The following is a 23,495-nucleotide window of genomic DNA, read 5'->3' on the forward strand; positions in this document are numbered from 1 at the left end:
ACTAATGCAGACTAAGGTTGTTCCACTTCCTACTATATTCACTCTCACTTATAACACATTAGATAGTGGAGCTGATATGAATTATATGTATGAGGGATAAGACACCCTTAATGCGTTTCAGATGTATGACTAAAAGTATACTGTCTACTATATTTCTGTAAGTATAATTCTGTTATCTGGACTTGCATGGCCTTTACAATTGCACACCACACATACACAAATGTCACCTGTATTTATGAATGATTCTGAATGATTCCTGACTATGTCTAAGCAACACTTCTTCAATGCTGTGGAAGAAAATGCTTGGTGTCTTATGCCTAGGTTTGATCCCACACTGTAAAAATAAATTTTATCAGTGTATAAAGTCAAAAAACAAATGTATCAGGTCATGACATTTATGCCCCAGTGCTTGTCTACAAACTTAACTCATCTGTCAGTTACTTTCTACTTTCCAGTATATATTTTCAGGCTATGTAAGTAGACATCCCTCAAACTAAGGCAAAATGTCAGATTAACCTTCCATTTTCAATTATTTAATTCCTCCCTGCCTGGTACTGCTGCTCTCTGCTTAACATCATACAAATGTGGTTGGCATCATTGCTCGAGTTTGCACACTACCAGTAAATGCAATAAATGGAATGGGCAGGAAAGCATCAATTTTCTTTGCTCTAGTCTGGCTGGTAGACATGTCTGATGTTAGAGGGGAAGGTGCTCAGTTTATGGCATAGAGGTGGGGTGTCCAGGAGTCCAGGATATTTATTAGACTCCTGGTAAAGTGCCACAGCCAAAGGCTGCTGCAGGGGGACTATTCTGGCTCCCAGTACAAGTCTGAAGTGTGAAATAGTTTGTCTCAGGCTGTATCCAGTGCCATTTGCATCCCACACACTGGGGAGCAGTGTAGGCATCATTTTTATGACTGCAGAGGTACAAAGGGGATACCCTCAACTGTTGGTTGATTGAATTTGAGACTGCGGACATCCCACAGCTGTGCAAGTATGATAAGAAGAGAGTACTTGTAATAGTTAGAAAACTAAATATAGGCAAGACTGTTATGCATAATGCTCTTCTGTTCTTTTCTGTTCTTTCCCGAGCTGCTGCCAAACACAGGCTCATGTTGCTGGAATGGAGAGACTGAGTGAAGCAAGTGATATGTATGCAACACAAGATAAGTGCTATTGTAGCTTTAAAAGTTAAAGATAGCCTTTTGGGTTTTTATACAGTTGCATCAAATTGAGCATGCATATCCCAATTGTAATGCAAGAGTGCATGCATTACTCTATAGCACAACCCAATTTTAGGAGTCAATTAGGCTATAGTCAGAGGTTGTAGGTTCAAATACCACAAATTACAACCATACAATACTGCATTTTCTTTAATAATATTTACATTAAATTAAACTCTATACAAGTGGCACAAATGTCTTGCTGTTAACTGTAATCTGTATAACTGGAATACACATATGTGCAATATATGCACATTTCAAGGCTTACTTTCAGCAATCTGTGGTATAGTGTGTATCTGTTAGGATGTATACATAAATGTAATACTTCAGATAAGAGTTGTATAATTGTGTTAATTCACTGTATGTCACATATAATGGTACTAATTGTATCTCTTTTTTCTCCCACCCAACCCTTTTCTCTCTTTTTTTATTTTCTATTATGTGTCGTCAAAATGTCTCTATGTCATCCATGTGTACCACATCACTAAATGCTAGACTGCACAATGAGGTACACTAACCCCAGTAGATTAGCCTGCCCCACTGCACCAGCTCCAGCACTTATTCCCAGCACATCTGGGAGCCAACCTGGTAGCACTGCCTCTACTGCCCCTGCACTACCTGTGCCCTCAGGTAGTACTGCTCCAGAAGCTGGTACAGTGTTATCCTTTGGCATCTGTGGCAGAGGTGTGGCTTTTGTCACCCACCAGGAGATTCCAGGGTTGGTGCATAGGGTCATGCACCGCAACATTGGTGTATGCCTACACCAGATGGAGAGGCTGCTCTCTGTCATGGTACATAGGAGGAGAAGACATCAAGCACTCCAGCCACCAGCAGAGTAAGGGGAAAGTAATGACAGTCCACTGGGTGAGGACTTGATTCTCACTCTCTCCAAGATTGATAGGCATGAGTCTGTGTTTTTCTCTCCTCAACCCAATCATGGTGTCCACCAAACTTTTGTGTCCCTCACCATCCCTGTCTCTTGTCTTTTTTGTTTTGTTTGTTAGCATTTGCTTTCTCACCTACCTAACTTACCCAACCCAGACATACCTACGTCCCTTATACAGCATTCCTCTCTTACTGAATTAAAAAAATGTGGTCCTGTCCCACAAAAAAAAAATCATCCCATACATAGCTCTCCATTTCCCACACATGTCTTCTTGACACACTTGATTTGGTCCAGTTGGTTATACAGCATTATTATATTGATGTCACTCCTCTCTCTGGAGGAGACAGTCCAGATTTAGCTAATATTCTGCACATATTATACATTTTTATTGAGGGAAAAATGGACAGCTATGGTTCTTTCCTACCTCCTTCTGCGCATTCCTGTATTGCTTCCCTTTGTTCTTCCCTGTGCTTGCTCCCCATTTAAACAATTCCTATCTATCCCATTTTAACACTTATAATCTGGTCAAAAAGTAGAATCACACTCAATCCACATAAGTACCAGAAAAAGCAATGGATCTCTTCAATTTTTGGCCTTTATGTTTGCACAGATTTTGGCAACATGCACCAATGCCAAGTAATGGTGAGCAGTGGTAGAATGCTGTGGTTACCTCCACACAATGCTGCCTAACCCTGTTATGCTCTGTCAATGCACACACAATAACATATGCTGAATGCACTATACAGAATATGCTCCATGTACTATAAAGAAAATTGTCATTGCATTATCAGTGTTTATTTAAAATAATTACATGCACCTGAATTCAAACCCAGTATCATCTGTGCTCAAAAAAAGTGTTAATGCATTTACACCTGCTGCCACAGAGTCAGCAAAGCAGCAGATATGTTTTATAGACTCAGTACCAACTCTCAGACTTTTAGCAGTGGTGCTCACATTTTCACACTGCTTAACTACGTGCAAGCATAGAAAGTAATGAAAATGTGTATCCCGCATGCACACTTTGCCCACCATTCAACAAATCCACTGCTTGCTGAGCTAAGGAAAACTAAATGTTAACATTTTCAGTACTCTTTACTGTCCATTTACTCTTTTCTGTCCTGAAAATACATATGGAAACATAACAAATGGAAGGACCTATCTAACAATAAGACACATATTTAAAATACAGCCATATAGTGCCTCCCCCCATGAACTGCAACCTTGGTGTCTCAGTACTTTTTTCACACATATATCAACTACACTACATACATTAATATCAAAGGTTGTGTGAGATACAATGCACATCAATCTGGTAACATGTAGAATAAGAACTATTGACCATAAGCCTAATCAGTCTTATCTGCAAAACTATGGAAAGAATTATCATGGATCTTATCCACATGGACATAGGTGACCTTCAATGCACTTGACCAGACCCATTTTGGTTTTATCAAGGGTAGATTTTGATTATTAAACCTAGTGGACTTCTTTGATAATGTCCCTAAAGCACTGTATGAGTCATAACAGGACACACAACCTATGCTGATGAATCCAAGACCTTTATATTCAACCCCCCTTTCAGTTATCATAGAGAAAATCTCCCATCTGGGGATTAACTTCTACAGTACTAGATGGATAGCCAATTGGCTCACTGACAGAATCCCCACTGTCAAAGTTGTGTAGTCTACTTCCACCATTAGACCACTCACCAGTGGAACAACACAAGGATCTGTGCTGGGCCCTCAACTGTTTGGAAACTAGTTCTTTGAATAGATGGCCTGTGGTTTACCAAGTTTGCAGATGACTGCCAACTGGGCTCAGTCATACACAGTCCCCCAGTGATGTTAGCATACTACATAAAGGGCTGACACAGACAAATGATTGGTGTCAAACTCACTGACTGAAACTTAAAGCAAAAAATACCACATTTTCCCCTTTGACAAAGAAGTACCATTGCTAATTATGATATACATAGCACCCATGTAAGCTTAAACACAATGTTGTGAAACTTGGGAACACATGTTGATAGCAATCTAAACTTCAATCACTTTGTGTGCATACACGTGAGACACACATTCTACATTGCACACCTCCTAAATAAGGGCATTGCATCTAAGACCAGGGAGGTCATAGTGTCGCTTACTTGACCCTTATCAGAATACTAATTGATTACAATGCTGCCTTCTGTATGTACCTCACTAGACACCTGCAGGAACTGGAGAAAACACAGAGGTTTGTGACCAGGATAATTCAACACCTGCAAACATGACATACATGGAAAGACTGAATGACCTGTCACTGTATTCAGTATCATACAGGCTGCTGAGAGGCGACCTATGCCTGCCTACAGAGTGGTCTAAAACACTGCCCTACTGGAAATGCAGGACATCTGAAAATCAAATGGGACAAGACTAACTTGCTCCAGGGATCTCATCCTAGCCTATGACATAAACAAAATATGCTGGAGAGACAGATATACCTCCCAGCGATTTCCACTCCTGTGTAATAGGCTCCCACTCCTCAGTGATCCTATTATAGTGCAACCTCGACAACTGGATGGGTGATTGCAAATTAACCCCAGGGGTGGCACCTAGCTCCCAAATGGACAGGGGAAATCAGTGCTAATTACAAAATAATTCTGTTAACAAAGACCATCTAACTATGCTCAGTAAGGGTACTTAGGTTTCTACATGTCTAGGCTTGAAAAGGCCTTAGGGCATTTAGCCTAGTAACCTCCTATGAACCTATGAAGCTGTTAACCTATGCATGTTCCCAACATCTTCTCTCCAACATGCTCTGCTGAAGTCATCCACTATAAGTTTTCCTGCAGTCTTATAAAAGTCAGACTTAAGCCATGGTGCTTGCGTAAAGTACTGAGCTATGTAATCTGTGTACTTCAATAACTAGGGGTTTTGTTCTCATTGCAGTCAAGTGTGTGTGTGTGTGTGTGTGTGTGTGTGTGTGTGTGTGTGTGTGTGTGTGTATGTGTGTGTTTGTGTGTCTAACCAGAAGACCATAAGTGTCTATCCTACAGTTACCACTGCAATCCCATAAATTGACAGTATTATGACACTTGCTCATACCTACACATCCATTTCATGCAGGCCTACCAACATCTTCTCTCCAACATGCACTGCTGATGTCATCCACTATACATTGTCCTGCAGTCTTGTAAAAGTCAGATTTGTGCTGTGGTGCTTGCGTAAAGTACTGAGCTCAGTAGTCTGTGTACTTAGGTAGCGGTTCTGTTCTCATGGTAGCCAAGTGAGTGTGTGTGTGTGTGTGTGTGTGTGTGTGTGTGTGTGTGTGTGTGTGTGTGTGTGTGTCTCTATCCAGAAGAGCTTAAGTGTTTATCCTACAGTTACCACTCCAATCCCCTGAATTGACAGTATTTTGTCACTTACACATACCTACACATCCATTTCATGCAAGGTTCCCAACATCTTCTCTCCAACATGCACTACTGATGAAATCCAATATAAGTTGTCCTATAGTCTTGTAATAGTCAGACTTGTGCTGTGGTGCTTGTGTAAAGTACTGAGCTTTTTAGTTTGTGTACTTAGGTAGGGGTTATATTCTTATTGCAGTCAACTTGTGGTGTGTGTGTGTGTTTGTGCACTTGCTTGACATTAGACAGAGCCTTTTACACCACCATGTGGGACCCTGTTATTGCCATATTCTCTTCACCAGACACTGCTGATGTCATCAGCTAGAAGGTGTTGCCTGAAACACTCCAAGTCAGACTTAAGCTGTGGAAATTGCCTTAAGGACAGAGTTCTGTAGTCTGTGTTCTTAGACACGTAAACATGTGGGACACTATTACCATATTCTCCTCACCAGACACTGCTGATGTCATCAGCTAGAAGGTGTTGTCTGAGACACTCCAAGTCAGACTTAAGCTGTGGCACTTGTCTTAAGGACAGAGTTCTGTAGTCTGTGTCCTTAGATAGGTAGGGTTAATATTCTCACTGCCGTGAACTTGGTATGTGTGTGTGTGTGTGTGTGTGTGTGCATGTGTGCATGTGTGCGTGTGTGTGTGTGTGTGTGTGTGTGTGTGTGTGTGTGTGTGTGTGTGTGTGTGTGTGTGTGTGCACTAGCTTGACATTGGAGACAATCTTTTACACCAATATATGGGACACTGTTATTACCATATTCTCCTCACTAGACACTGCTGCTGTCATCAGCTAGAAATGTACCTCTCAACCTCTTAGTGCAAGAAATCTGGAAAAAGACCACCTAAATGGGGGGGGGGGTGAAAAAGGCCCAAAATAGAGACAGGTTTTAAATATTGCTCTTATAAACTAAGAAACTTGTTTGAGTAACATAATTTGTTTTAACATACATTTTCTGAAGGATTTAAAGTCTTGAACTCAAATGCATGTCATTATTTAATGACATCACTCCTCAGATCATCCCAGTGATTTGCCAGAAAACCACAAATTTTATGAAGAACAGATCAAAAATATGTGCAAAAAAATCTGAACATTCTGTGAAAATCTGGACAGTTGAGAGGTATGGCTAGAAGGTGTTGTCTGAGATAATCCAAATCAGACTTGAGCTGTGGCATGTGCCTTAAAGACAGAGTTCTGTAGTCCGTGTACTTAGGTAGGGATTCTATTTTCTTTGCAGCCATCTTGGGGGGTGTGAGTGTGATTGTGCTCTTGCTTTACATTAGAGAGAGCCTTTTACACCAGCGTGTGGGACACTATTATTGCCATATTCTCTTCACCAGACACTGCTGATGTCATCAGCTATATCTGATATGTGGATGTGCAATATTCCCACCAGGGCAGGGTCACAGACAAAGTCACCTCATCCTATATGACCCAGATTGCAGTGACATGGCTTTCAGTCAATCCACATACATCATGGCATTGTTTGTAGGCCCTGTGTTTTCTTGGAGAGAAACCTCAGTGGTCACTCCAGTTGTTGCTTGTGTGTGGTAAGGAACATGCAAAAGAGAGCATTATACTCTATTAGTGTTCTGATGAGGTTTGATTACAGTGTGTTAATATCATCCTTAGATCTGAATACGATAAAACATAGCACAGCATAAGCTTTCAATACCAGTGTGGACACTTAGTGGTCAAAGTTCAGATTGCTATCTACATGTGTTCCCTGTGCATGTATTACTGGGTTTCGGCATAGCGGGACTGTTGTCAATTATGTAATTAGCAGGAAATTCCACTTTTCAGAAAAACAACATAAAGACAACTTTTTGTATTTATTTGTAGACTGTGTGGTTTTGTCATCAGTCATTTGTCTGTGTTAGTTACTCCTGTAGTATATCATTATAGGTGGACTCCATGATTGCACCCAGTATGCAAGAATCAGCAAACACAATAAGCCAAAGGCCATATACTTTAGCCTCAACTGTCGAGAAATAGACTCCAAATAGTAAAATGCCAAGCACAGATGCCTGGAGTATGTCAATGGTGACAACTGTACTGGTACAGGATGATTCACCAACTTTCACAGTATGTGTTCTGTCAGTGAGCCAATCGGTTACCCATTTAGTTAAGTAAGAGTTAATCGCCAGCTGGCAGAGTTTCTCAATGATACCTGCAGGGGGATGGTGTCCAAACCCTAGGCTAGATTAGGATAGCCAGTATACTCTGGCTTACCTTCATCCAGGCCTATCACACAGAATCAATGGGCTGTGACAACATCACAGATCGCATATCACAAGACTCAGCACATACACCTTCCTGACAAAGTTGAATACACAATTCAACACACCCTCCACACAGACAATTTCCTGTAGAAGGGTGTACATCAACAATCAACCATCTGACTTGGGGGGAAATCACCTGATGCATGCATGTATAGACACATGCTGACTCTCCTTATCTGCAAGATAGACCAACATGTTATCATGGACCTTTTCTAAATGGACACTAGTAATAACCTGGCTATGTGCAACAGAGCTGTATGAGTTGTTAATGCTACATCATGTCTGTTATGTCAATTAGATGTCCTCAAATATGTCATTGAGGGCATACATGATGACAACACTATCATTCTTTTGAACTTGACAAGCCCAGGGCATTTGACATAAATCCACACCGAGGTATTCACTCAACACTGTCAGATGGTGATATAGGTATTTATGGCCACAAGTGGGGAGACCACTGTATCAAATTTGGGGCATCTAAATATGTTGAAATGTGTCAAGTGAACTATATCTCAGGTCCAGTGATCAGGTCCATACATCAGGGCTGTCTGCTAAATCCTTTCCTGTCCATTATTTAAGCTATAAACATCACAAATGACATACACATCCTGTGTCCAGGCAGCTTTCTGAAGGACTACACATTGTGAGCAATCATTGACTCCAGCTGCGATATTAGTATAATACAGACAGTATCAACACACACCAAAGATTGCTCCCACAGCCATGACAACACCTGCAATGATACAAAAATATGTGGAATTTGTTACATTAGAAAACCAAACACACAACCCAAGTATAATGTTGACATCACACCTTATAAGCAGACCAATTGGTATGTGACCTGTGTCCTTGGGTAGATGGCATCTGGAATGTCCACCACATGTAGCCACAGTGCTGACTACTCCCTTGTATGTAACACACCTACAGAATATGTGAAGGACATTCACATCCCAGGCCATAATACCTCCATAGTTTACAGCCTTCATCACAATAACTGAGTACAATGCACCCTTATTCATGTACCTTCCTACACATCTTTCAGTGATGTGTAATGGAAGTGTAGGCCATACCTAGGTGTTATTTTTGTGGCATACACATTACTGTCTGATGGTGCATAACCCCCATCAAGTTGTTACAGCAGATGCATATGGGTGATACTTGTTCTGGTGAGGCAAATGATGCATATATAGCTGTTTGACAACATTGACGGCATGGGTAACATTTGTGACATATATATATATATATATATATATATATATATATATATATATATATATATATATATACATGTCATGCACACTAGTCAACTAGCCTGTATTGATCATATGTCACATACAGGTATCACAGTGTCTCTCCTAACACCTTCAGCAGATGTTAGTGCCAGGACAGTGTGTGTGATTACCCTCATAGAGTGTGGACATGTCATAATAGTTCTACAAGAGTGTTTATGCAGAGCCATCGCTGATCACTCTAACTCACATACATTATGTCAGAGACATAGGATTACTGGTGGCATTATTCTGATATTGCCCATGATTGTGCATGCTTCTTTTAATGTTGGCCTTTACCTGTGTTCCACTAGCTGGAGACCTCTACTGAGATTACAGTGATATTCAGGTAAATCAGTTTGCACAGGTTCACAAAATGCACCCTACCCCAAATGTATATAACATCCCTGATAGATGTCCTCTGCATTGTCCATGAAAGGATGCTTATATCACACAAACATATTCCCCATCGTTATGTCACCTTGTGTGACAGTCACATAATACACATTTTCACTGTGCAGTCCCTCCTATGCCATATTAATATGTGATTGTTGTTGCTGCTACAGCTGCCTTCCATTGACATGCCTTCATCTACCATACATTAAGTTGTTTCACCTGTCCTCTTTCTCTGTGTTCATTCCTACAATTCATCTGTGTGTTCCTATTCAATAAACACACTTTCTATGAGTGTTTATTTTGCATGGCAGTCCATGTACCCTTACAAATCATTTACACAACATCGGTACTGAATGCCAAGAATTGGATATTACAGTACTCTGCACTATATACACTATCCTGTACTGTGTTTGGACTATATACATTCATACCTCTCAACTGTTTAGATTTTCACAGTATGTCCAGATTTTTGCTTTATATCTTTTCCTTATAAAATGTGTGATTTTCTGCCATATCACTGGGAAAATATCAGGACTGATGTCACTAAATAATTACACACATTTGAGTTTCAGACTTCAAATCCTTCAGAAAATGTATCTTAACATAAACCTTGTTATTTCTGCACATTTCTAAAGAGAAAATATGTCAAATCTGTCCCGATTTCTGGGTCAGTGTCCCCCCATGATGTTGGGCTTTGTCCAGATATCTTGCACTAAGAGATTGAGAACTATGACAGCTATTATTTGTTAAGCCCTGGTGATCCTTGTGGCATTCTACATAAACCCACTAACCTACTGTGCTCAGAGTTAAAAAGGATTGCTATTTGTGTTGGCTTACATGGTTTTCTGGCTAGCAACACTGTTGCCAACCATGAAACTGCACTTATTTATGTTTAAATGCGATACACAGCATGAAAATGCAAAGACCACTGCTGCTCACTGCGCATCATTGTGCACACATGTAAACTCCACGTAACCTTCACACGAAGCCTATAAGGAGTTTACTGAGTCCCAGGGAGAGTTTAAAAATCAGTGTAAAGATATGGCAGTTAAGTGCAGACACATATACAAGTTTTGCACATATGCTTTATGGATATGTGCACATATGCTTTATGGATCACACTTGTAGTGATATTACACAGGCTTTGTAGGTTAGTGTATGTAAGTGTCTCACAACAACATTAACATGTACAGAATTAATACCATTTACAACTGTAAACAGAAATGCTTGTTAAATGCTTTTTAACACTGAAATGTAAGCACAGAAATAGGCACTACCACAGCTGAGATTGTATCATGATAGGAATGTCTCAATGTCCAACAGATATTGCAAAAGATATAGATGTTCATTGTTGTTCAGGTAACCACACTTCTGCTGTACAGAGAAATCTGTGTATTTGTGGAAGATGTATATGTAACATGTTGCATGAGATTCATAGTTATTCATCTCAAACTCAAAAAAATGTTATAGTGACCAAGTGTTTTTTTCTTCTTCCATAGCATAATGCAATGTGTTTATATGGGTCTACTGCAAATTATTAAACACTTACTTTATCGAATTACATTTCATCAAATCCACTTCTTCAAATCTCATTATATCAAACTGCTGAAACTATGAAAAGGAAATCCCGGGAAAGGAACCACTTGGCCACCATGGTGAACTTTGCCCTTCCTCCACTGTAGTGCGATCTCAGAGTTGGTATATTTAGTTAGGGGGGTTGTGGGGGCAGAGCCCTCCACATTGGGGGGGGGGGCAAAGCCCCTTACATAGCGTTTTTTTTTGTTTTTCTGTGTGTTGTTTTGTCCTGGTGGTGTAGTGGTTCCTTTCCAAGGGTTTCCTTTTCATAGTTCTGGGAGTTCGATATAATGAGATTCAAAGAAGTGGGTTCGATGAAATGGCATTCAGTAATGTAAAGTGTTTAATAATTTGGTGTAAATCTATTTATATATGCATCTCAAACAGATGCTTTTATTAAAAGAGCATTTATTTGAGATGTAGGTCAATCTGTCTAGCTACATTCCTTTAAGATATAAAAGATACTGACTTTGAAGTAATTAGTGCTGTGCTATGTGGTAAATGCCCTGTGTTTGTGGAAGATGTATATATCACATACTGTGTTGTGTGTAGAGGATATAAATGTCACAAACTGTATACTTTAAACATTCTAAATGCATTAACATTAAATACAGTTGTAAAGCAATAATGACATCACTAATATTAGCTAATTATAGTGAATTCATTTATTTGTTTACTGGGTAATTGAAATGGTCCTTAACACACTTTATTCAATCATGACCCTGTTCACAAGGACCAGGGTTAATGCACTATACATGGATAGCCGAGTGGCTAATGAAACAACATTTTTAGGAGGCAGAAGGAAGCTAGAGTATCCATGAAAAACTCATATAAACACATGAAGATCATGTAAATTCCATGCAAATAGTGCCCAGGGGGTAGAAAACAGCACATAGTACTAGTTCAGTGATGCAGAAATCTTAACCATGGAAGCACCATGCCTGCCCAAGTATATTTTGTTTTGCAATTTTGACTCTATTGCTTGGCTACCAGTCGTCATACTCTTGTTTGTTCTATCACCCATTTGTTACCTTTCTTTGGGAGACAGCTGACTAAGAGGAATGGTCATATAGGGAGCCATTGTGGTGGTTTGCAATATTTCTGCTTTTCTTCCCAAGCTAATGTGTACTCTATGAGGTGCTGGAGAGTGGTGATCCTTCCAAGCAGCATGCCCCTCTCACTACAGTATGAGAGGTTATCTCTTTGGCCTGCACCATGGAGGTCGTACTGCCCTGTATGCCTCAAAGTACATTCAAGCCCTGTCCTACCGTTCCTTTCATGAGTGGGCTGCTGTTCTTCACTTCCCCAACCATTAAACTACAAGATACATGCTGGGATTCAAAGTCAAATACCATATAGTGAAGCATTAATTAGCAGCTATTTGAAGAGTACAGGAATTTAACTCAGATTTGTAACACATTTACTAAGGAATGAATGCAAGTCTTCCTTTTCAGGTACAGTTCAAGAACACTGTCTGGGAAATTGACTTGGTTGGAGTCACATAGTAAGAAAACAGAGGCTCAGGGAATCCAACCCTAGATTACAGGGAGCAGTTTAGTAACAGACCATTAACAACTCATAGCCTTACTCATTAGAAAAACTCCTGCAGCCCAACATAATGTATATTACATCTGCATCTGTGCAAAAAAAGCTAAATTAACAATGTTTTGATCATTAAAATACTAGCACTAAACTTGTGGATTTCTTGTTGTTCAGTTTAATCACAGTTAAATAATAAACACATTGTTAGTAGTCAACAAAACAAGGAAACTAAGGAGCATACTCAAAGGACATGGCTCATATGACGATTCTCCTCTGTACTACAATCAATTCCTTCCTTTGCACCATAACTACTCTGGAATCTGGGATGCAGGAACCAAGTATTTACACACACACACACACACACACACACACACACACACACACACACACACACACACACACACACACACACACACACACACACTCAATTACATTTCCTTGTATGACTGCATATACCTCAGATATTTGAGTGCAATCCAATTCATGAACAAATACATACATAATTACATATAAGTGTATTTAATTTCACTGCTTTCAAAACCATATAGTGCAATCCATAGCACCCCATGCCTTCCCCAACCTCTTACTTTAAGAATCAAAGACAAAGACCCACAATCAGGAACAAAATGTAGATGATGGTCTTATATAATTAGAAAGTTGCTAGAATAACAGATTTTGCATTAGCAAACATTTTCTGAAGGGTACGAAATTTGAAACTCACTTTTTCATTATTTTATGACTGCAGCCCACAACAATTTACCAGAAAGTCACAAATGGTATGAGGAACAGACCAAAAATGCGAGGAAGAAATTTGCAGTAGTTGAAAAGTGTGCCATCTGCACACATGCAAACACACACACACACACACACACACACACACACACACACACACACATACATGCACACACACAAACACGCATACATATACACATATGGATGCACACATACAGACATACACACGTAATTATCAGTTACAGCCAGTTGTATGACTGCACACCTTAGAAAACCTTTGGATATCTACTTGAGATCAGGCGAGTTAATAAATTAATAAATAATGGCTTAAAAATATAACTCAGCTTTCTGATGTCCAAACCATACAGTGCAACCCACTGCAAATGCCCCTTCCCTCTCCACATTTTAGCTGAAGAATCAGGGACAAACACTGAAAATAAAAAACACATTTTAAATATTTACTCATATACTTAGGAAGCTGTTAACATGGAAAGTTTTGCATTAACAAGACTTTCCTGATGAATACAAAGTTTGAAACTCATATGCATGTCATTATTTAGTGATCACAGTCCTCAATAATGTGCAAGAAAGCCATACACTGTCCAAGGAAAAGACCAAAGTAGCTTTCATCTACTTTGCAAAATAATTTTGGATAAAGATAAAAATAGTGGAGGTGCAAACACCCAAAAGGGACAAATTTTAACTGTTAGTTTATCTGTTAACCAGACAACCTGATTGAAGTGTCCTTTTTCAGAGGCAACCTAAGAGAACTATGGGGTAAATAGCTTGCACAAAGTCACACTGTAGGAGACTGAAGGTGGAAGGATTCAAATCCTTTACTTCTGACTACAGGAAGCACTTTGGTAAAAGCTCACAGCCCTAAGCACCAAGCAACTCTAATTCACTAAATAGTTAACAGAACAACAGGCGTTGCATGGACATACATTTTCTGAACAATAAGAACTATGAAACTCTAATGACTGTCATCATTGACTGATTTTAATCTTCATTAATTTATGAGAAAACAAAACTTGATGAGGGACAGGGTATAAATGTGAGGCAAATCAGAGATGTTCTGCAAAATTGCATACAGATAAAAGACAGACTGCTCTAATTCACTTAAAATGTTACCAGAGCAGCAATTTTTGCAACAACATGCATTTTCTGAATAAGAACTAATGCTCAGTGATTTATCAGAAAGTGAAGAAGCTAACAATGGCCTGGCAGTTAGTACAGAGGATTAAGGGTTTAACCCCTTAGTGATCTGCTTCCAGGAGTCAATGTTATAAGACTTGACTTTTTCTACAGCCATTTGCCTATTGTGTGACTATGAGCAACTCACTTAACTGGGCAGTACTCCTGGGATACCTCTAAAAAGTGGATTTACCTGATTAACAAAACAATGTCAGAGGTCAAAATTAGTATGCATTTTCTGAGCAATAAAACTATGAATCCCTAATCATTGGCACTGTGGACTGATGGTACCCAGAAAAATTACACATATTAAGTGGTCTGCCTGACAAAACCTGAGGTTCATTCATACTATGATATAAAATCAGGGATGTTCATTCATTCCAACACAAAAAATGATAAGCTACAAACACACACACACACACACACACACACACACACACACACACACACTTACTCAATCCACAAGGCAAACCATTCTGCACTACTGTTTTTTCTAGAAAACAAATGCAATACTCCATTTTGACTGTGGCTAGCTCCAGGAAGACTCGTTTCTACATTTGAGCTGTTGAAAGAGTAGAATTTGGACTTTTTGCTGCACATCAAAACAGAGCAGCCGAGTGAATATTGATAATTTGGATTGTAAGATATGGGTGGGACAGTTTCTTTTCATTTTCCTTAATGTTTATGCAGCTTACCAGCCAGCACTGGATGCAAAGAAGGTGCATTTGTTTTCTTGCACTTGATAAACAATCTTGATGTAGTATATTCAAATTTAGGACACAGTGGTAAAGGAGGCTTGTCCTCTAAAAATATAAATTTGTGTTTTTTTTATTTAGATAACAATTTTGTAAAAACATTCCTTTTCTTTTTGGAGTCCAGATTTAATGTATTTAATGTCCGATATATATCCAGTCGGACTATCCCGGTCAACAAATGTAAAATAAAATTTAATATATTCAAAAAATAAACACAAAGAGTAACACTACAACAGCAACCCAGTGGTGGAAAACGTAAACTACAACACCAATAACATCCAACACCACTGTGCGATGGAATGGAAAACTTTAATAAAAGGTGTTCAAAACAAAGGTAAGTGCTTTTGCAACACAGAGATGCTTCTTCAGACCATTAAAACCAACAGCAAAAATTATTGCTATACAGTTAAAACAATCAAGAAATAACTAATCAAAAATAGAAATTACAAATAATTAAAGCATCAAAAAATGAACTGTGCATAACTAATAACTTCAACTAACATCAATAGCCTATCATAAAACAGTATAAAATCTTACCCTATCAAAACAAGCACAGAAATCTATCTGCTTATCAAAACACCATAAAAACATTATTATTATTATTGATTACACAGCAATCAAATAGGAGTGGCTACCTATCACATAACATTCACTGAGGATATAAGTCAGTAAAAGGGTATTACAATTGGTTAAAGCAACTAATATGTGTGCTAGAATGATCAATCAATGGGGAAATAGCTTCAATTGTCATATAGCATTCACTCGGAATGCCCATCTAATTGCTCTTAATAATGCTGTATCACCGATTTAAAAAAAACAAAACTAATCTGCTGGCATTGCCAGTCTATTCATAAATGAATTGCTTTCATAGTGATAAGAACTGCATATACTTTTAAAGCTTAGAATAACAGCGTGCAAGAAGATTGCAAATGAAGGCATAATACCTCACACGTGCTGTCCCTCTAAGCTACGACATCTAATAAAAATCAAGTAAAACTAAAGTCAGTCAATCAGAGATCTCTTCAAGGATTGGTCTAACTTTGTTATAACATGAATTTATTGATTGAAATCCCCAGCTATATATGTCATCCATATCCATATGTCATCTTTTTGACCATAGATGTAGTCAATTTATATAATGTCATACCTCATGCTTTGGGGTTAGAGTGGTTCAAAGAATTTTTATACGGCACTAAACATTTTAGTAACACACAAGTGGGTGCCTTGGTTACCCTCATAGAAATTGTATTGAATAACAATTTTGTTTACTTTGAGGGTCAATTCTTTGTACAGAAGACCGGTGTTGCTATGGGGGCTATTTGTGCCCCTGCTTTTGCAAACATCGTATGTTGATGTGGGAAAGGAAACATCTGTTTACTTCATTATACACTAACTGTTGGAAACTATATTTACAATATATTGATGATTTGTTTTTTCTTTGGTGTGGTAACCAAGAAGAACTTAAGAACCTTTTGGTTTCTATAGACAACAGTACAGACTTTTAAAAATTTTCCCACTCATACAACACCGAACACATCAATTACTTAGATGTGGAGATTAGGAAAGATATAGACAGAGGGTGTTTTGTCAGCAACCTTTACAGAAAACCTACTTACAGTAATAGTCTGCTTCATTATGAGAGTAATCATCCGGGCCACATTAAAAAAGGAATTGTAAAGGGCCAATTCATTAGAATTGCCAGGATGGTCAGTGATAATAAAGACTTTTATGCACAATGTGATTTACTTATCAACATGTTCAGGGCAAGGGATTAACCTACTCCCATGGTTACCAACATTTACTCAGATATTACAAGGAGAAGGGTTATTGGCAACATTACACCATTGCTGGGCATTTCACACCCGGGGACTGAAGTGGTAACATCTGATAGACTTTCAGATACTTATGATTATGCAAGTTCATTTATTACTAGGTTTTCTGTAGATCACAACAGTATTTATGATATTATAGTGAGGAACTGGCAAGTTTTTCACATACAGGGTGAGGTGTTGGACAAGGTGGGTTTTCGACCTAAGCTAGTGTTTAAGAGATGTACCACCTTTAAGAGTTTGATGGAAAGGGAGTATCTGTGTGAGATGCCACTTGACAGAAGGGGGACTAATAAATGTGGTTCTTGTAACCTGTGTAAATTTATTCTCCACAGAGAAATTGTAAAAATTAACCACATTATCATTAGATCTAAAGGGAGATTTTCATATAACTCCAAGGGTGTGGTTTATGTCGCCCTATGCATGAAATGTGTTTTTTTTATAGGGAAGATGAAGAGAAAATTCAGAGAGAGAATTTATGAGCATGTAAGGGACATAAAAAATTTGAATATCAACAATGCCCTAAATAAACATGTGCAGAACCATCTAACACACAATTTTAAGTTCATGGTTATAGAAAGTGTGACCAGAGACCTAGGGGAGGAGCATGGGAAGACTTTTTGGATTTTTAGGAGCTCTGATGGCAAGTAAGATTAAATGCTCAGGTCCTCCCAGGTCTCAATGAAGGGATTAGAATTGGAAGCTTACTAAGATGTAGGTTTGCAGTATGTCTTTGATAGCAGTTCGAAGAACACAGTTTTAATTGTTTTATTGGATGAAAGAGATTACTGGCCAAGACTGTCTTGATTTTTTTTTTAAATTTGCATTTATAATGGTTTGCATTTGGTATTTGGCATTCTGAAGAAGTCTATGGTTATACTCATGAAGAAAGTGCTAAATCAAGGTTTTGGTTTGAAGCTGTTATTATTTTGGTGTAGCATTGTTTGTGGACAACTCCCTGTTTCTGGAATTTGGTTATTAGTTTTTGCTCTTCAGTTTACTTGTGTTGTGGACCAGAAGCCCGTTTTCAGTGGAGACCCAGAGAGAAAAGCTCCAAAAATACATACTTAATGATGTATAGTGACATTAGAAGAGGTTCAAAATACAGTACATAGTAACATGAAGAAAAGCACAGGAGCAATATATATAGTAAAGCAACATTTGCAGCATTACATAATGTTAAAAGAGTACAACTAAGAAATACTCAGTAATGAAAACTCCTGTAAACGTCTGCAAAACGGATGAAAAATGATTTCTTTTAACAGTCACATGATAGGGGCCACTGATCTTGTAAGATTGGGTTATTGCTAGGGATACATAGTGGCCTCTTGATAGTTGTGAAGAGGAAGATGTAGAGATATGAAAGATCAGAAAAGGAAAGGGGAAAGCAAAGAATGGAGCAGAACCGGGGAGGGCAAAGAAATGACAGATCACCCTGGGGATGTACAGAAACATAGCCATTGTTTGGAGTAGTATTCGTTTGAACTTGTGATTATCAGGATTAGTTAGAATATCCTGGGGAAGAGAGTTCCAGGTTTCAGCTATTTTAAATGAGTACAAGGAGTCTTCATAATGGTTTAGAGATTTAGTGACACTGAGCAGTACTTTGTCAGATGATCTAAGGGACCTAAGGTTTGTATATGGTTGTACAAGTCAGAGAGTGCAGAGCAGTTGTTAGATCTGTAGATGGCTTTAGGGGTGATTATTAGTTGGTTGATTGTAAGTTGGGTAGTTCAATCCAATTAAGATGGTGAAGAGCAGAGCAGTGACATGACTTGTAGATAGGTTTGAGGCAAATTTGGCTATTTTGTTATAACATGTTTTGAAATTGTTCAAATCTTATTTACGCAGGTTGGCAAAGATTTGGGAACAGTAAAGTAGGGTAGATAGGAGCTAGGTTCTGGCTGTGGATATTCTAGTGTATTCAGTTAGATAGGGTTTACCCCTGTATAGTGAACCTAGTTTTATAGGGACCTTTTTTATTGTTATAGCTATATGTTTATCGAATTTTAGACAGTTGTCTATTGTAACACCTAATAGTTTAGTATGCTCAGCTGGCTTGATTATTCCACTGCTAGAAAAAATAGTGAGAGGGGAAGGGATGTTTTTTGCACTAGTACCATTGATGACCATAAGCTTAGTTTTGTTGTGGTGTAATATGAGTTGGTGGCCAACTAGGTATTTTTCTATGTCTTGCAGGGCATTTTGAGTTTTGTTATTTAGTTCCTTAATGGAGGGGGCCAAACAAATGAGAGAAGCATTATTAGCGTATTGACTGATAGAAGTGAATTTTGTGGAAGTACTAAGGCTATTGATAAAAATGGTGAAAAGATGGGAGCTTAGGATGGAACCTTGGGGAACCCCAACTGTTACAGGTAGTAGGGGAGAGTTTGTTATCCCATTTGGTGGCTTGCTAACAATTAGAGATATAGTTATAAAACTAGGTTAGGGATGCAGTACTGAGATTATATGAGGCAAGCTTGTTTAGAAGTATTTGATGTTACACTGTGTCAAAAGCTTTGGACATATCAAGGAAGGTTGCAGAGACTAGTAGCCCTTTATTTTTGAGAGGGTTGATGGAATTTGAGATGTTTATGAGTGCAGTGATAGTACTATTTATAGGCTGGAAACCATGTTGAGTAGTAGATATAAGGTTGTTTTTAAGGAAGTGATGAAGGATTTGTTGATGTACGCAGTTTCTATGATTTTGCTAATGGAGAGAGACTGGTGATTCATCTATAATTTGTAAGATCAGTGGAAGGGCCACCTTTGTGGAGGGTATGATGTGAGATTATTTTCCAGAGGAGGGGTACATACTGTTCAGAGATGGAGAGGCTGATTAGAATAGATATGGGGAAGGAGATAGTTGCAGTGGCTAGTTTCAGAAATTCATTGGGAAGTTGATCAGCAGCAAGAGAGCAGGGTTTTAATTTGGTTAGGAGTTTTCTTATATAGCTAGTTGGGATTTGCTTGAGATTGAAAGGGCTAGTGTTGTGTTCAGATGGGTTAGGTATAGTTAGGGCAGAGTTTTTTTTGTTGTTTAGCAGGAAGGTTACACAGTTAATGAAGTGGGTATTTAATTGAGTAGCTATACAGTCTGATGTGCTGCTAGTAGATGGAGCAGGGGTAGTAGGTTTTCCTGGGTGTACGAGTTGGTTAATGGCTTTCCAAAATTTCTGAGGGTTGCTTTGGTGTTTTTGCTGGGTCAATATTAGATCAGCGAATGCTTAAACAAGTGAAAGCTGATTAATCAACCTTATTTTAGCGAAAATTACAAATATGGAAGCAACAGAAACTCAATTTTTTTCCTAGGGAAAGAATCTGGTTGTCTGTTTCTGATGCTTCGGTATTTTCAGTGCTGTGGTGGAAAGTTACGGGTCGGATTCAGGTAAGTGTGCAATTGTGTAGACGTGAGTGTTAGGGTGGGTTAGGTGAGTTAGGGTTAGGACTCGGGTTAGGTATGTGTGCGATTGTGTGGACATGAGGGTTAGGGCTGATTTAGGTGAGTTAGGGTTAGGGAGCGGGTAAGGTGAGTGCGATAGTGATGGACATTAGTGTTAGGGTTTGGGTTAAGGTAAGTGGATAGTTAGTGGTGTGTGCATAGTTTAGTGTAGGGTTAGGTGTCAGATTTTAGGTGTATGTGTGTGGATTTCTGTTTGTTTGGTGTGCTTGTGTTGTGTGTATGTGTTTTGGATCAGCGATTTCTTTCCCTAGGAAAAAAATCGCTAATCTGACAGTTCGAGATTGTAAGCTTTCACTTACATAAGGTCGATCATTCAGCGTTCGCTTTTTTAAGCATTCGCTGATGTAATATAGACCCTTTTTGCTGACATAATTTGAAGTATGTTTTTTTTTTGTCTTTTTTGGTTTGTTTTTTGGCTTGATTTCTCAGTTGTTGGTAGGTGGTTAGGTTATCTTTGTTTCTCTTAAAATAAACATTAGTTTTGTATTCATTTTTAATTTAATACTTAATAAAATTGAAAAAAAGGTATTATATTGGGATGGGGATGATAGCAACACAGGAGTATGGTGCACAAATTAGAAATTTCTTGCTATTCTCTGTGGGGATATACTCTGGACATTGTGTGCTCTTGCAACAATCCTGGCTGCACTCCTGAATAGATAATTATCTGACAGTCTTAAAAAATATGAAGCATTCTTTATAACATAAATGATATTTTAAATTATCATAAAAATCATACATACTATACATTAGACTCAATCCCTAAAATTTCTATCTTCCTAAATAATTTGAAAAGATGCCATTATCCTTTCTTCTGTAATCTGCACTGATAGTTTTAAACTTAATTTTTATTTTTATTAATCATTGTCTTCTTCCAGTCCATGTAGATAATTTACACAAGTCATCTACTGTTTTAAACATCTGACATTTTAGTTTTAGTTGTCCTGGTGTTGTTCTTAAAATAATACAACTGGAAAAGTTAAAGTGGGATATGTTAAGCTATGAAAGCTTAGTCTGCTTTTTGTTGACTATGCTGTTATCAGAAAAGAGTGTTTGATAAAGAAGGAGAATGTATTTGTTGGGGGATGTGAGGACAGATCCATTACATTTGTACTTATGAGGCAGTTGGGTATAGCAGCCCATTCTGTATAGTTTCAGTAAATTCATCTCATTGTAGGTCTCTCTAGTGGTGTAGTAGAGACAAAGACCTGGCAATGGCTCAAGTGACCCAAATTTGATCAGCCTGACAGAATAAGGGGTGAAGATGGCAGCCCCATTTCTGGAGGGAAGAGTCTATGGCTCTGGTCAAGTTACGTCAACATATCCAGCAAAAAAACACAGACCTCACTCAGGGGCAAGCATTTAGTGAAGTGCTCACTTAGGGCAGGGAGTAGGTAAGCTGTCCAAGGCAGTGATTATAGCTTTCACCTACATGTACAGAGCACATACATTCAATTTAGTGGCATAGGCTCTCCACGTGTTCATATCAGTACCAAGGGGAAGTGAGTAAGGACATATACAATGTGAAGATGCAAACTCCATGAGGTCTGCCAAGATGAGGGCCCTTCCAGACAGCTCTCACTCCAGAGGACCAGGCTCCCCCACCTCTGAGGAACAAATAGGTTTATGTCCATTGGGGAGGTGATGGTTGGCATGAAGGAGTAAAATATAGAAAAAAAATCATTTCACTGTCCTTTTACTCATGTTTTCAAAACATTGTGCACATCTGAAAAATGGCATCCATTTTTCTTAAAAACTGAAAAAGCTGCACAATTCTGATTTTTGGGTTAAAATGAGTGTTACTGATTCTATTGGCAAAAGACAAAATACATTATTGTCAAACATAAAAAGGTACTGACCACATTTCCCACAACACATATTATCAAATGTGTGTTAAAAAGAAGAAAAAAAAAACAACTGCAGTGGAGTTAGACCCCCCCCCCCACCCTACACACACACACACACACACACACACACACACACACACACACACACACACACACACACACACACACACACACACACACACACACACACACACACACACACACACACACACACACACCAGCTTGAAAAAGGGAAAATCCTTAAACCCACTTTCGCACATTCTTGCACTAATTTAACATTTGACTACCGAAGAATCAGCAAAAACAGTTAATCGTCGATTCACAGAGTGACCGAAAATATAGTTGGAAAAACAAAGGATGGCATATATATACATATATATATATATATATATATATATATATATATATATATATATATATATATATCATGAGAGAGAGAGAGGGAGATGCAAGATTAAAACAGATTTTAAGTACAGAATAAGAAATAAAATAAGGTGAAAGTTTTAAGTACACAAAAAAATATGAGTTATGATGAATTTCATATGTATTCCAGGACACAGAAAGTCCAGATCCCAATATTTTCTTGTATTTTCCTGGAAAAATGGAAAACCAGTGTCCTTGATGATAACTTGCACTTCTATTTTTGGGACATGTCTGAATTGGATTTAATATGGACCAGTCCATTTGCCAGGTTAACAATCAAGTGAATAATATGCAAATAAATTTGGTGGGCATAGAAAACATACCTTAAGTATGCCCACTCCAGAAATGGCCACATTGTAAGCAATATTAACTTGTTTCAGAATTTTATTTGCTTAACTGGGCTTAATGCAGAGTACAGATACTATGAAGTCATTTTCAGTATAGATATGGAAATTCTAAATGTTTAGTACAACAACACATAAACATATTTAGTATAGTAAGAGACACACTCTTCTCCTAGCTTACATTTCACATTAAACAGCTTCGCTGTATTACTGTAATTTAAGTGATGTTTGCATTATGGAGGCTGTTTCCTGCACCCATGTACGACTGCAGAAATTATTTCAATCAGATACTCTCTTTTCTAAGATTAAGTCTAAGCCAATGCATGATTCTTCTTTTCCACAATG

This window comes from Protopterus annectens, chromosome 3.part0 (genome assembly GCF_019279795.1).
Source record: "Protopterus annectens isolate FY-2018-M chromosome 3.part0, PAN1.0, whole genome shotgun sequence".
In the NCBI taxonomy this organism is placed as follows: domain Eukaryota; kingdom Metazoa; phylum Chordata; order Ceratodontiformes; family Protopteridae; genus Protopterus; species Protopterus annectens.